Source organism: Macrobrachium rosenbergii, chromosome 8 (assembly GCF_040412425.1).
Source record: "Macrobrachium rosenbergii isolate ZJJX-2024 chromosome 8, ASM4041242v1, whole genome shotgun sequence".
Classification (NCBI taxonomy): Eukaryota; Metazoa; Arthropoda; class Malacostraca; order Decapoda; family Palaemonidae; genus Macrobrachium; species Macrobrachium rosenbergii.
In genome coordinates, this window is record NC_089748.1 from 42,168,598 (window position 1) to 42,181,097 (window position 12,500).

The 12,500-nt window shown below is 36.7% G+C and overlaps 1 protein-coding gene and 1 long non-coding RNA gene across 3 annotated transcripts in view; one reads left to right on the plus strand and one right to left on the minus strand.

The window, feature by feature from the left end:
* Positions 1-12,500, minus strand: part of LOC136840750 (adrenocorticotropic hormone receptor-like) — a 267,970-nt gene that overhangs the window by 194,744 nt on the left and 60,726 nt on the right. The gene's annotated exons all lie outside the window — the stretch shown is intronic.
* The window catches only part of LOC136840752 (uncharacterized), a 224,734-nt gene that overhangs the window by 138,178 nt on the left and 74,056 nt on the right, over positions 1-12,500 (plus strand). The window lies entirely within an intron of this gene.

Consider the following 12,500-nt stretch of genomic DNA (forward strand, 5'->3'; position numbering starts at 1 on the left):
TGACTTTATGACTTCATTTCCTGTTTCACTTGGGTTTTGTCCATTATAGATAATAATAATAATAATAATAATAATAATAATAATAATAATAATGGAGAAACAAGTCCACAGTTATGTATAGGTACGTGTATTTAAAAATAAATCTCTACAGAGAGCTTTCGGGAATCTCTTCGATTCCCGTTTTCAAAATGGGAATCGAACAGGTTCCAGAAAGATCTCTGTAGAGATTTATTTTTAAATATATATGTACCCATAAATATAACTGTGGATTTGTTTCTCCATTTCAAGACTCATGCTACTCTGAGTACTTTTTAATAATAATAATAATAATAATAATAATAATAATAATAATAATAATAATAATAATAATAATAATGTCGTGAGATAGAGACATACAGGCAAACTTCAACCTAGATTTTCCACCTGTCAAATTAAAGACTGATTGATCGAGGTGTGCAAACTGACATTTTACAGAAATCAGTCTGACAGTCTTCATCCTGTTCTTACATTTCAGAGCTACAGTAGATCCTAGTCTGACATTTCAGAGCTACAGTAGATCATAGTCTGACATTTCTGAGCTACAGTAGATCCTAGTCTGACATTTCTGAGCTAGTTTCATGTTTATATATATAGCTACTGAGTGTATGTATGTATGTGTGTGTGAGTAATCAGTCTGACAATCTTCATCCTAGCCTTACATTACAGAGCCAGTTTCGTGTTTATTTATAGATAGAGAGAGAGAGAGAGTGCGTGTAATCAGACTGGTAATCTTCATTGCAGAGTCAGTCTCTATGTTTATTTATAGACAGAAAAGTACACAGTGTGTGTTTGTGTGTGTGTGTATGTGTATGTAATCAGCCTGACAGTCTCCATCTTAATCTGCCATTGCAGGGCCAGTCTCATGTTTATTTTTTTATAGACAGAAAATTACACAGTGTGTGTGTGTGTGTGTGTAATCAGTCTGACAATCTCCAACCTAAAATGACATTGCAGAGCCAATCTCATGTTTATTTATAAACAGACAGATACACAGAGTATGTGTATGTATACATGTATGTGATTCTTTAATAATAGGGTCAAAGGATTATATTCTCAGTCGAGACCTTTAGCTCAGAGGTATTGAGTTTTGGGTGTACCAAAAGCCAATTATGGGCGGAACACCGTCGAATGTCGGTTTTTACTTCGCCCAATAATGAAAACAAAACATTCCAGCTGATAATCCTTTTGTTGTTTCATTGCAATCCTTTTGTTGTTTCATTGCTGTTTCATAAAGTTTGATGTTGCGAATCAATGGCGCTTTATTGAAGCGGAATATCCGTGTCATTGGCAGTAGGGGTTGAAAGTTGATTTATTGTCGTTTTCATGTATTAATATATTCGCTTATGTATGGATTTATCTGATTGGTGAGTTGGTTTGTAGTCTTTGATCTTTTTTTATTTGTTTTTCATTTTAATTTTTCTTTATTTTGCACTTCTTTTTTTTTATTTTTATTTCAGCACCTTTTCGAAAATTCTCCATTGCGTCTTCATGAGGCTGGAAGGGAAGTTATTCGAACTTTGATCATTATGAAGTTTTACAAGTAAAAGCTTTGTATGTTCTTTTGTAAGTCCGCTGTCGATTTACATTACTTTTCAAGCAAGTGTAGCATAGTCTCTCTCTCTCTCTCTCTCTCTCTCTCTCTCTCTCTCTCTCTCTCTCTCTCTCTCTCTCTCTCTCTCTCGCAGTGAGTTCGGGTATGCAGGCACTGTTAATGCACATCTTTCTGAAACATTCTGCTAAGGGCTATTGACTTTCTGTAATAATCCCTTATGTCAGCAACCTCATACTTTCATATTCTTCAGACATATGCAACACCGAGAGAACTCAAACGAGTTATTTTTTGAGAGAATTCAGACAAGTTGTCTTTTGAGGGAATTCAGACGAGTTGTCTTTTGAGAGAATTCAGACGAGTTGTCTTTTGAGAGAATTCAGACGAGTTGTCTTCTGAGAGAATTTAGACGAGTTGTTGTTTGAGAGTATTCAGATTAGTGGTCTTTTGGGAGAATTCAGACGAGTTGTCTTTCGAGAGAATTCATATTAGTTGTCTTTCGAGAGAATTCATATTAGTTGTCTTTTGAGAGAATTCAGACTGGTGGTCTTTTGAGATATTTCAGATATGTAGTCTTTTGCGAGAATTCAGGCATGTAGTCTCTTTAGAGAATTCAGACATGTAGTCTTTTGAGAGAATTCATATTAGTTATCTTTTGAGAGATTTCAGGCTGGTGGCCTTTGGAGAGAATTCATATTAGTTGTCTTTTGAGAGAATTCAGGCGAGTTGTCGTTTGAGAGAATTCACTGGTGGTCTCTTGAGAGAATTCAGGCGAGTTGTCGTTTGAGAGAATTCACTGGTGGTCTCTTGAGAAAATTCAGGCGAGTTGTCTTTTGAGAGAATTCACTGGTGGTCTCTTGAGAGAATTCAGGTGAGTTGTCGTTTGAGAGAATTCACTGGTGGTGTTTTGAGGGAACTCAGATTATTTGTCTTTTGTGAAATCTCTGCGTCACATCACAATGTTTGCATCAGTCCATTGCAACTCTCAATATCGGTATAGTAGTGGCCTTGCAACTGCCGGTAATTGCATTCCAGTGCTAAATCATTTCTCGTGCTCTCTCACTCACTGCCTCGTCTATTGATAGACCAATTTACCGGGACTTTAGAAACCTGCCTTGAACTATGCCTTCCAGTATTGCAAGTGAAATCAACCTGGAACGTTTTGGTCATTGGCCGGTCTGCAATGGCATTCAACGGTCGAAATTGCTGTAGTGATCAGTGGCGGAATGACTGTCTTGTTATGTTTGAATATTACACTTTTCATGCAGAAGCATATATTACTTGAATTTAAATTTTTCTCAATATGCAAGTATGGAAGTGCACTTTTATGCAGAAGAATCATGGATTACTTGAATGGAATTTTTATTTTACGTTTGAATGCATGGACAAAATTGATAAACCTTTTCGTTAGCTGATTATGGGCCAGCCTCTTAGACTTCCAAGAGGTCACAGGTCTTTTGGACCACGAAAAAAGCCAAAATTTCAGAAAAAAAAAATGTTGCGAACAAGGAAATACCAGCATCCTGTACTTAACGAGAGAACATAGGTCATGTAGATCACTAAAAAAAACATAGTCATTTCAGGAAAAAGTTGCAAACAAGGAAAAATAATCAAAATATGAAGTAATGCAGAGTTTACATTGTTCATTTGCTAATGAGAAGACGGCAGCACGAAGTTAGCAGCTCTCTGGATCAGTTACAACATTACTGTTAATTTATCCAGAGGGAAAATTGAAGTTATTTTTAATGGCTGGCTTCATCTATGACAATTTCAAGTGAGCATCATTTTTATTGCTACTGCGATGAGTCAGTGAAGCATTTACTGCTCATGGTGCGTACTCAACTAACGTCACCTTCCTCGCCTCTCCTCCCCTCCCACCTCCTCCTCTCTTCACCAACACCACAGCCCTCTCTCTCTCTCTCCAGCAAGTATGGTCCTGAACATTTTCTTCCCGGTCATTCCTTCTCCACTTATGCAAATCACACCCCAGAGTGGCATAGAGGAGAATTGTTATCCAACTGCTTTCTCTTACCACTGCACTTTTCCGTACAGTTTCCGTACGTATATTATTATTATTATTATTATTATTATTATTATTATTATTATTATTATTATTATTATTAATACTTACATGGGTATATAAATGGTGTGAGAACTTGCCTTAATCAGGATCTCCTGATTTGTCAGTCTGTGAAACCAGTGTGTGTGTCCCGAGAAAGTTTCTGAGTCAGAAGAAGAAGAATAGAGAAGACTCTATATAAATTGAATGCCATAGAAACAGCCATTATTTTCAATGCTATTTCCCTAAGAGAATGCCTCCTTCCTAATAATAATAATAATAATAATAATAATAATAATAATAATTATTATTATTATTATTATTATTATTATTATTATTATTACTATTATTATTATGGAGAAACACTAATCATAATAATAATAATAATAATAATAATAATAATAATAATAATAATAATAATAATAATAACAATAACAATAATAATAATAATTATTATTATTATTATTATTATTATTGTTGTTGTTATTATTGAGAAACACTAATAATAATAATAATAACAATAATAATAATAATAATAGTAACTCCCTTTATTTCAGCTCCAATCTATATACAGGGACAGTTTCCTTGCTTAAATAGGCCATTACACTACGCCACACCATAAGCAGGAGTAGCACACGAGCATTGGTTAATACTGGCCAAAAATTCCTGTAGCCCTTCGAGATTGGATGGATAATTCCTCACCCAAACTGAGGTTTGAGCGCAGAGCAGAAAACCAAAGCTAAGCGAAAGATTTGGTCTTGAAATGAAATCCCTTTTTTTGTCATCTGACTTTTGGTTCACGGCAACAGTTTTTATAGACCTATTAAATAGCTCTAATCATTTTATAGCATCTTACGGTTCTTTGTTACCCACGAGATTTTTAATCATCATCGTCTTAATAGTCATCATTAATTATTTTCCTCATCTGTAGCAATTTGCATTCAGCAATTTCCTTTTTTTTTTTTATTTTCCTTATAATGAAACTGGCCTCCGGAGTGCTACCACCCATCTCATCCAGTGGATGAAATATCACCCATTCTCTAACAGGAGGGAATCTGACCCGTAATGCCCGTCCGTAGAGGCCTTTATCGCCTGAGTTCTGGGCACGGGCAAGGGACTTTGACCCCAACGGCCGGGCATTAAGGTCGAGAATGGTCACTCCGCGGGGGCATCCCGCTGTGTCAGACACGCCCCCGATGGCATTCGAACAAAGGGAAGGTGTCAGACCGTGAAATTACAATAGGAGGTTTCGGATGTAAACATGCGGTAAATGTCTAGAAATTCCTCGGGGCTCTGATGGATGAAGGAAGAAGTCTCTCTCTCTCTCTCTCTCTCTCTCTCTCTCTCTCTCTCTCTCTCTCTCTCTCTCTCTCTCTCTCTCTTTAGACTCTTCGTGGGCTCCCTGCCGGTCTGAGTACCGGGGAAAACCGGTATGGTATAGCCATAGTACTGTAGTTACAATTTGTAGACAATGCTTTGTTCCTACATCAGCTGCAACGGAGAAGGGAGATGAAAGTTCTACTATGTCATTAATAATAATAATAATAATGATACAGTTTATTTCAGCTTAAAACCATGTAATAAATACAGTATGCAGACAAATGTAGACTACAAAAATACAGTTAGATCACACGAAACTTAACATAACTTCCCATACTTCCACGCAGTCCTAAAGGATGGCTATGATCCCAGTGACATGAAGTCAGTAGCGGGTCCTCCAAAATTCATAAAAAAAAAAAAACACTTACAGGAAGTACTGCAATTCTTTCAATGCAGAAAGCTTTAAAAAAATATATGTCCGTTGGTGATTGTTGGTATAAAAAAAAAAAAAAAAATACAATATATCGTCATCTATTTCGCTGTGGAATTAATATTCACCTCCTGCATTGTTGGGGGTCGAACTCCAACAATGGCCGAATCTCGCTGTCGGAAACGATCCCGTATGAAAGAGACAGAAGTGGGTCCTGCATCTGGGACACACAAAATTGTTTTCGCGTTGTTTTCACTGCGCGCTAGTGCGCTCGTTCGCTCGTGTGTTGTTTTGTTTGCTCGTCACGTTATCGAGTTGTGTGTGTGGTGTGTTCGTTTCCGGGTCAGTTTTGAACTGCTTTTTGGGGGTTTTGGGCTGAAATTGAAGCTTGGTTTCAGTTTTCATAGATAGATTCATTTTAGTTTTAATGGGTTGGAAGATTCGTTTCAGTTTTCGTGGAAAGATTCAATTCGGTTTTAAGTTTTCATAGAAAGATTCATTTCAGTTAAAGTTTTCATAGAAAGATTCATTTCAGTTTTAATGGAATGGAAGCTTTGTTTCAGCTTTCATAGAAAGATTCATTTCAGTTAAAGTTTTCATAGGAAGATTCATTTCAGTTTTAATGGAATGGAAGTTTGATTTCAGTTTTTTCATAGAAAGATTCATTTCAATTTTTAAGGGAATAGAAGCTTGGTTTCAGGTTTTTCATAGAAAGATTCATTTCAGTTTTAATGGAATGGAAGCTTTGTTTCAGTTTTCATAGAAAGATTCATTTCAGTTAAAGTTTTCATAGAAAGATTCATTTCAGTTTTAATGGAATGGAAGTTTGGTTTCAGTTTTTTCATAGAAAGAATCATTTCAATTTTTAAGGGAATAGAAGCTTGGTTTCAGTTTTTTCATAGAAAGATTCATTTCAGTTTTAATGGAATGGAAGCTTGGTTTCAGTTTTTTCATAGATAGATTCATTTCAGTTTTATTGGAAGCTTGACTTATGTTTTTATATGCACGCTTCTTTAGATGTCTTACACAACGCTGAATATTTTATGTTACCGAAATAGGCTTTTCCTTTGTTGGAAATGAAAACCCTAATTTTATCTTCAAAGCAAGATCTTAATTTTAACGACTTTGAGACAAGTTTTCTAAAGCGTATCTTTTCCTTTAGTGTAATCTCATTTGCCTTGTAAATCAGCCTCCATTTGAAGTTATCCCATTACCTGGGGGTAATGTATTCAGATGAATAAAATCTATTCTGCTCTTTTATAAGAAATAATATTAAGACGTCATATTTAATATTGTGGCATCGTACAGAAACTTCAGGATTCCGGCTGTGTCCTTGTGAAGACAAATACGACTCGAAAGCATTCATTCAGAAAATTCAGGAAGCCAGTGTTTATCAAATATTCCATTACCTGGGGGTAATGTATTCAGAGGAATAAAATCTATTCTGCTCTTTTATAAGAAATAATATTAAGACGTCATATTTAATATTGTAGCATCGTACAGAAGCTTCAGGACTCCGACTGTCCTTGTGAAGACAAATACGACTCGGAAGCATTCATTCAGAAACTCCAGGAAGCCAATGTTTATAAAACTTATGAAGGGGAAACATTACAGTCCCTTTTTTGAAAATACAGTAAGACTTCATGAAACCAGGCTGTATTCCGGGAGATAAGACACGCTGGCTGCTCTGAATCGGCTAAGGCTTTCCATTATGCATCAGAAAATAAAAGTTTCTAGACCCCGAAGAGAAGAGTGTTCAAAGGAGGAATGGAATTGCAACAAAGAGAATTTCGTAAATTATTCCTGGGCCCACAAAACACCAGACATGAATTCTTTCTTTAATGGTAATTATTATTATTATTATTATTATTATTATTATTATTATTTATCTCTGTATATGGTGCTTTGCTGAAATGAAGGATATTATTATTATTATTATTATTATTATTATTATTATTATTATTATGTTGAGGATATTTTTCCGAAGAATAGGATTGGTAATTCTAAAAATCTATAAGTGAGCTGTTGTCAAAAAAGTGAAATAACATTCTTAAAAACTGTTTCTCTCTAAGTACTTTCTCACGGAAATGTAAGTTTTAGTATAAAACAAGTAAAAAATGCGCCGAAGTTTCTTCGGCGCAATCAAGTTTTCTGTACGGCGTATAATCAAGGCCACCTAAAACAGATCTATGTTTCAGTGGTCTCGGTATGATGCAGTATGAGCCGCAGCCCAAGAAATTTTAACCACAGCACGGTGGTGGCTTGCCCTATATAGTTGCCAGAAGCATGATTATGACTAACTTTAACCTTAAATCAAATGAAAACTATTGAGGCTAGAGGGCTGTAATTTGGTATGTTTGATGAGTGTAGGGTGGGTGATCAACATACCAATTTGCAGCCCTCTAGCCTCAGTAGTTTTTAAGATCTGAGGGCGGACAGAAAAAGTACGGACGGACAGACAAAGCCAGCACAATAGTAAACTAATATATCTGTTTTATCACTCCCTGTATATTCCTTTTCCAAAACGCTTCGCCTCCAAGTAACGATATACATACTGATGACTTGCATAGCCCAGAACAGTAATTGGGAATTCGTCATACTGCATATTGTTCCGAAGGATGAATCACCTCCATTGTTGTAGCGATCGCGACTCTGTAGAACCGACGGACGCGGGAATAATAGAACGCATTTCATTATATTTCCCGGTATACGGAATTGCGTCGCTGAACGTTGAATCATTCGTGATATGAGGGAATGTTTGCGTTCATTCAATTTTCAGATGAGTTATTCGGTGGATAAACGCGCTGGAGATTCTCAGGAGATGGGTACATTTAGGTAAATAGGTATATGGATGGATGAATGAATTGATGTAAGTTTTTGTGTGCGTGGGTAACTATTTTTTTTTTTTTTTCAAGAATTTCGCTTGTGAGAATATTGTTTTTTTTTTTCAGCTTCATATATACGTATGTGTATATGTATATGTACATATATATCTATGTATATGCATGCACAAACAACACACATTTATATATATATATATATATATATATATATATATATATATATATATATATATATATATATATATATATATATATATATTATTTATATATATGTGTGTGTGTGTCTGTGAGAGAGAGAGAGAGAGAGAGAGAGAGAGAGAGAGAGCAGGCGAATTGTGTCCAGTATGCACCTACTTGCTCATTTGTTAGCTAACATGATTGATTAAACCCAAAAGTTTCAGAATTTTTTTTAGAGCAAGTCTCCAATATACGTTATGCTCCCGCCATATTGATACCTTATAATTGTACAATGCAAATGTGATCACAGAGAGAATCCAACATCACATTTTCATTGAAATTAGTGTCATGTGACTTTTCAAATAAAAAAAAAAATAGACTAATCTCGCACCCTGTTGCATCCAATATCTGACTTTTTTAGAATCTGTCTAAATGGTCATCCAACTATACTGACATGATAATGGCTTGAGTACACCAGAGCATTTAATAATAATAATAATAATAATAATAATAATAATAATAATAATAATAATAATAATAATAATAATATCATCAACTGAATTTACCAAAAACTGCCCAGTTGGGAAACTGGTTTCATGAGGAACAGGCGAGTCTGACCCAAACTTGACACAATCCTTTAGGGAAACTATTTTGGCACTTGATTTGCTGGTATTCCACGACATCTAGCTGAAATATTTAGCCCTCATATTATTTTTTAGATATTACATAACCTTAGATGTTCTATTCCATGTCAAATTCAGCCGGGTTACGCTACTTTAACTGAAAATAGATTTTAAAGATATGGGAGGTTTGTGCCCCAAGTCATGTTAATGAATCAGACCTTGTTAACATACAATTGGATTATCTCTGTTTTGTGTATCTAAATTATGTGTATTGTACTGTTTCTGCCTGACCTGAAAGAAAGGATATTATTATTATTATTATTATTATTATTATTATTATTATTATTATTATTATTATTATTATTATAGGCAGAGTCCCATTGATGTTTCAGGGAAAAGTCTTGTTTTTTTTTATTTCAGCTCAAAGCCATATACAGCGATATACAAGGTACTTTACAGTATAATCGTCATTCATTCACAAAGATTAAATGTTATAATTATTGTGTTGAGTGGGTGATTAGGCTTCTATCTCCCCAAATGGCTGTTTCGGCATCTTTTTTTTTTTTCCTCAGACGCCTTGAAAGAGAGAGGATGTTCTTATCAGAGACCTACAATTAAGATTTCACGGTCCGACACCTTTTCTTTGTTCTCGGGCCATTAGGGGCGTGTCTCACACAGCAGGATGCCCCTCGGACAGGCCATTCTCGACCTTATGGGCGGTCCGTAAGGGTCAAAGTCAGACGCTCGGAAGCTGGAGCAGTCAAGAGTGACCCCTACGGAGGAGCTGTAAGGTCGAGGATTCCCTGGGCTCTCGGCCCGTTGGCATATATCATTCGCCGACCGGTAAATGGATGGCATTCTTAGGGAATTTCCCCTCCCACTCCCTCACTCCTTCCCCATCCTCCTCCCCTCACTCCCCCCTCTCCCTTCCTCCTTCCCCTCCCCCGTCTTTTATTCCTCTTTTGGTGACGAACGTTCAGGAATAAGTTACTATGGAAAAGAATCTTGAATGGCATTCTTAAGAATTCACTCCCCTCCCCTCCCCTCACCTTCCCTCCCTCCCCTTCCCCTCCCTTCTCCCTTCCATCCCCCTTCCATCCCCTTCCATCCCCTTTCCCTCTCCTCCTTCTTCCCCCTTCCATCCCCTCCCCTCCCCTTCCCCCTTCCCTCCCCTTCCATCCCCTTCCCCCTTCCATCCCCTTCTGCTCTCCTCCTCCTTCCCCTTCCCTTCCCCCTTCCCTCTTCCCAACCCCTCCCCTCCCCTCCCCTCCCCATTCCCCTTCCACTTAGGAATAAGTTAAAACGTTAATGAATGGCATTCTTAAGGAATTCCTCTCCCTTCCCCTTCCCTTCCCTTCATTTCCCCTCCTCTTCCATTTCCCTCCCCTCCCCTCTTATTCCCCCTCCCACCTTCCCCCTCCCCCATTAGCGATGCATTTACCCGCGGTTAAGAAGACAGAGAGTATAATTCAGGGTTTTCTAAAACAGGAAATGTCGTTCATTTTTGTTGATCCAAAGCGCTTGGGAACGTTTTAATTTTCTCGTTCGGTGTACTGAACGTTCAGAGAACTGAATATAAAAGGGAAAAAAAAGTCCGCGGGATTAAATGCAGAAGTAAAAACAATATTCAAAAGTTTTTTTTTTTACGTGGAAACCTTCTCATCCCCTGCAGGTATTATTTTAGCCGCAAGGTGAAACTGAAATATGCCACGGTGCTGTATATTTTAGAATGTCAGAGATGACTGTGATGAGCTCTCTCTCTCTCTCTCTCTCTCTCTCTCTCTCTCTCTCTCTCTCTCTCTCTCTCTCTCTCTCTCTCATGATGTCTCCTCGGATGGACTAAAAAGTCTTTGAGATATCCTAATCCTTGTAACTCTCTCTCTCTCTCTCTCTCTCTCTCTCTCTCTCTCTCTCTCTCTTTTCTTATGAAAATAACCGCAGCTCGTTCTCTCTCTCTCTCTCTCTCTCTCATGAAATGATAACTGCAACTTTCTCTCTCTCTGTCTCTCTCATGAAAATGATAACTGTAATTCTCTCTCTCTCTCTCTCTCTCTCTCTCTCTCTCTCTCTCTCTCTCTCTCTCTCTCTCTCTCTCTCTCTCTCTCTCTCTCTCAGTTTTTTAGTAACTTGCCTAAATATTTTTTTTTTTTTTTTAGTTTTTACCCAAATTTGAAATGGTAGACTATTGGGTTGAATTGTTATGAAATGGAAAACTGATAGCTTTAATTATTTATCAATAATTTTTTTAGACTGTTAGACTGAATTGTTATGGAATAGTAGACTGTTAGTTTTATTTAGTTGCCAGCCAGTTTTTAAACTACTCGAGTGAATTATGGAATGGTAGACTATTAGTTTTATTTATCAATTTGTTTTTTTTTTTTTTTTTGTAGTTTTTGTAGTTCTCCATTGTGTTAAGCTTGAATCTGTGTGGATTCTTTCCTGTAACTGTTTTGTAGTTTTGCTTTCTCCTGTAGTCTTCTTTACTTACAAAAAAAAAAAAAAAAGTAAAAAATGCGCCGAAGTTTCTTCAGCGCAATCGAGTTTTTTGTACAGCCGCTACAGCGTAAAATTAAGGCCACCGAAAACTTTACCCACGGCCCGGTGGTGGCCTGTCTTATATCGTTGCCAGAAGCACGATTATGGCTAAATCTAACCTTAAATAAAATAAAAACTACCGAAGGCTAGGGGGCTGCTTTGACGATTGGAGGTGATGATCAACATACCAATTTGCAACCCTCTAACCTCCAATGATTAAGATCTGAGGGCGGACAGAAAAAGTGCGGACGGACGAACAAATCCGGCACAATAGTTCTCTTTGACAGAAAACTAAAAAAGGAATTCCTTACGATTAGGTCTCGTGACGTGAAGAAGAAGAAGAAACCGTTTTTGAAGTAACTGACGACAGTATTTACCAAATAAAAGACTTTGAAGAGGGGGGCGCCGCTCCAGCGTTTAAAAATAACCCCATTTCATTGAGAAAAAGACAAAGGAAAATTCGTGAAGAATTAATGGGTGATGTTTACTCTACTTCTTCTTTTTTTTTTTTTTTTTAGAGGGATGGTTAAATTGCTATCTTCTCCTGCTGATGAATTTTAAGTTGTTTACTGTTCCAGGGAAAATTTTGAAAAAAACTTTTTTTTTTTACTTTTATTTAGTTATTTTAGCGACAAAAACAGTTTTGTCCGGTTTTTGACGAGGACATTGTTCTAGTCGTTGTTTATGTTTTCCGTACAAGTCAATTCTTTCCACTGTTTCGTCCTCATAATAGGGCCGTTTATTTTTAGGTCCATCTATATATAAGTTTCTCTCTCTCGTTTCCACGAACAACCAACGTATTTTTAAAAGGGAAAGTTAAGTCTTATTTATTTATATATTTATATTTATATTTATTTTCAGTCTTTAAAAATTCCTTCCCATTTTATAGGTATAGTTCGCCACTTCATATTCTGATCTGCGTGAA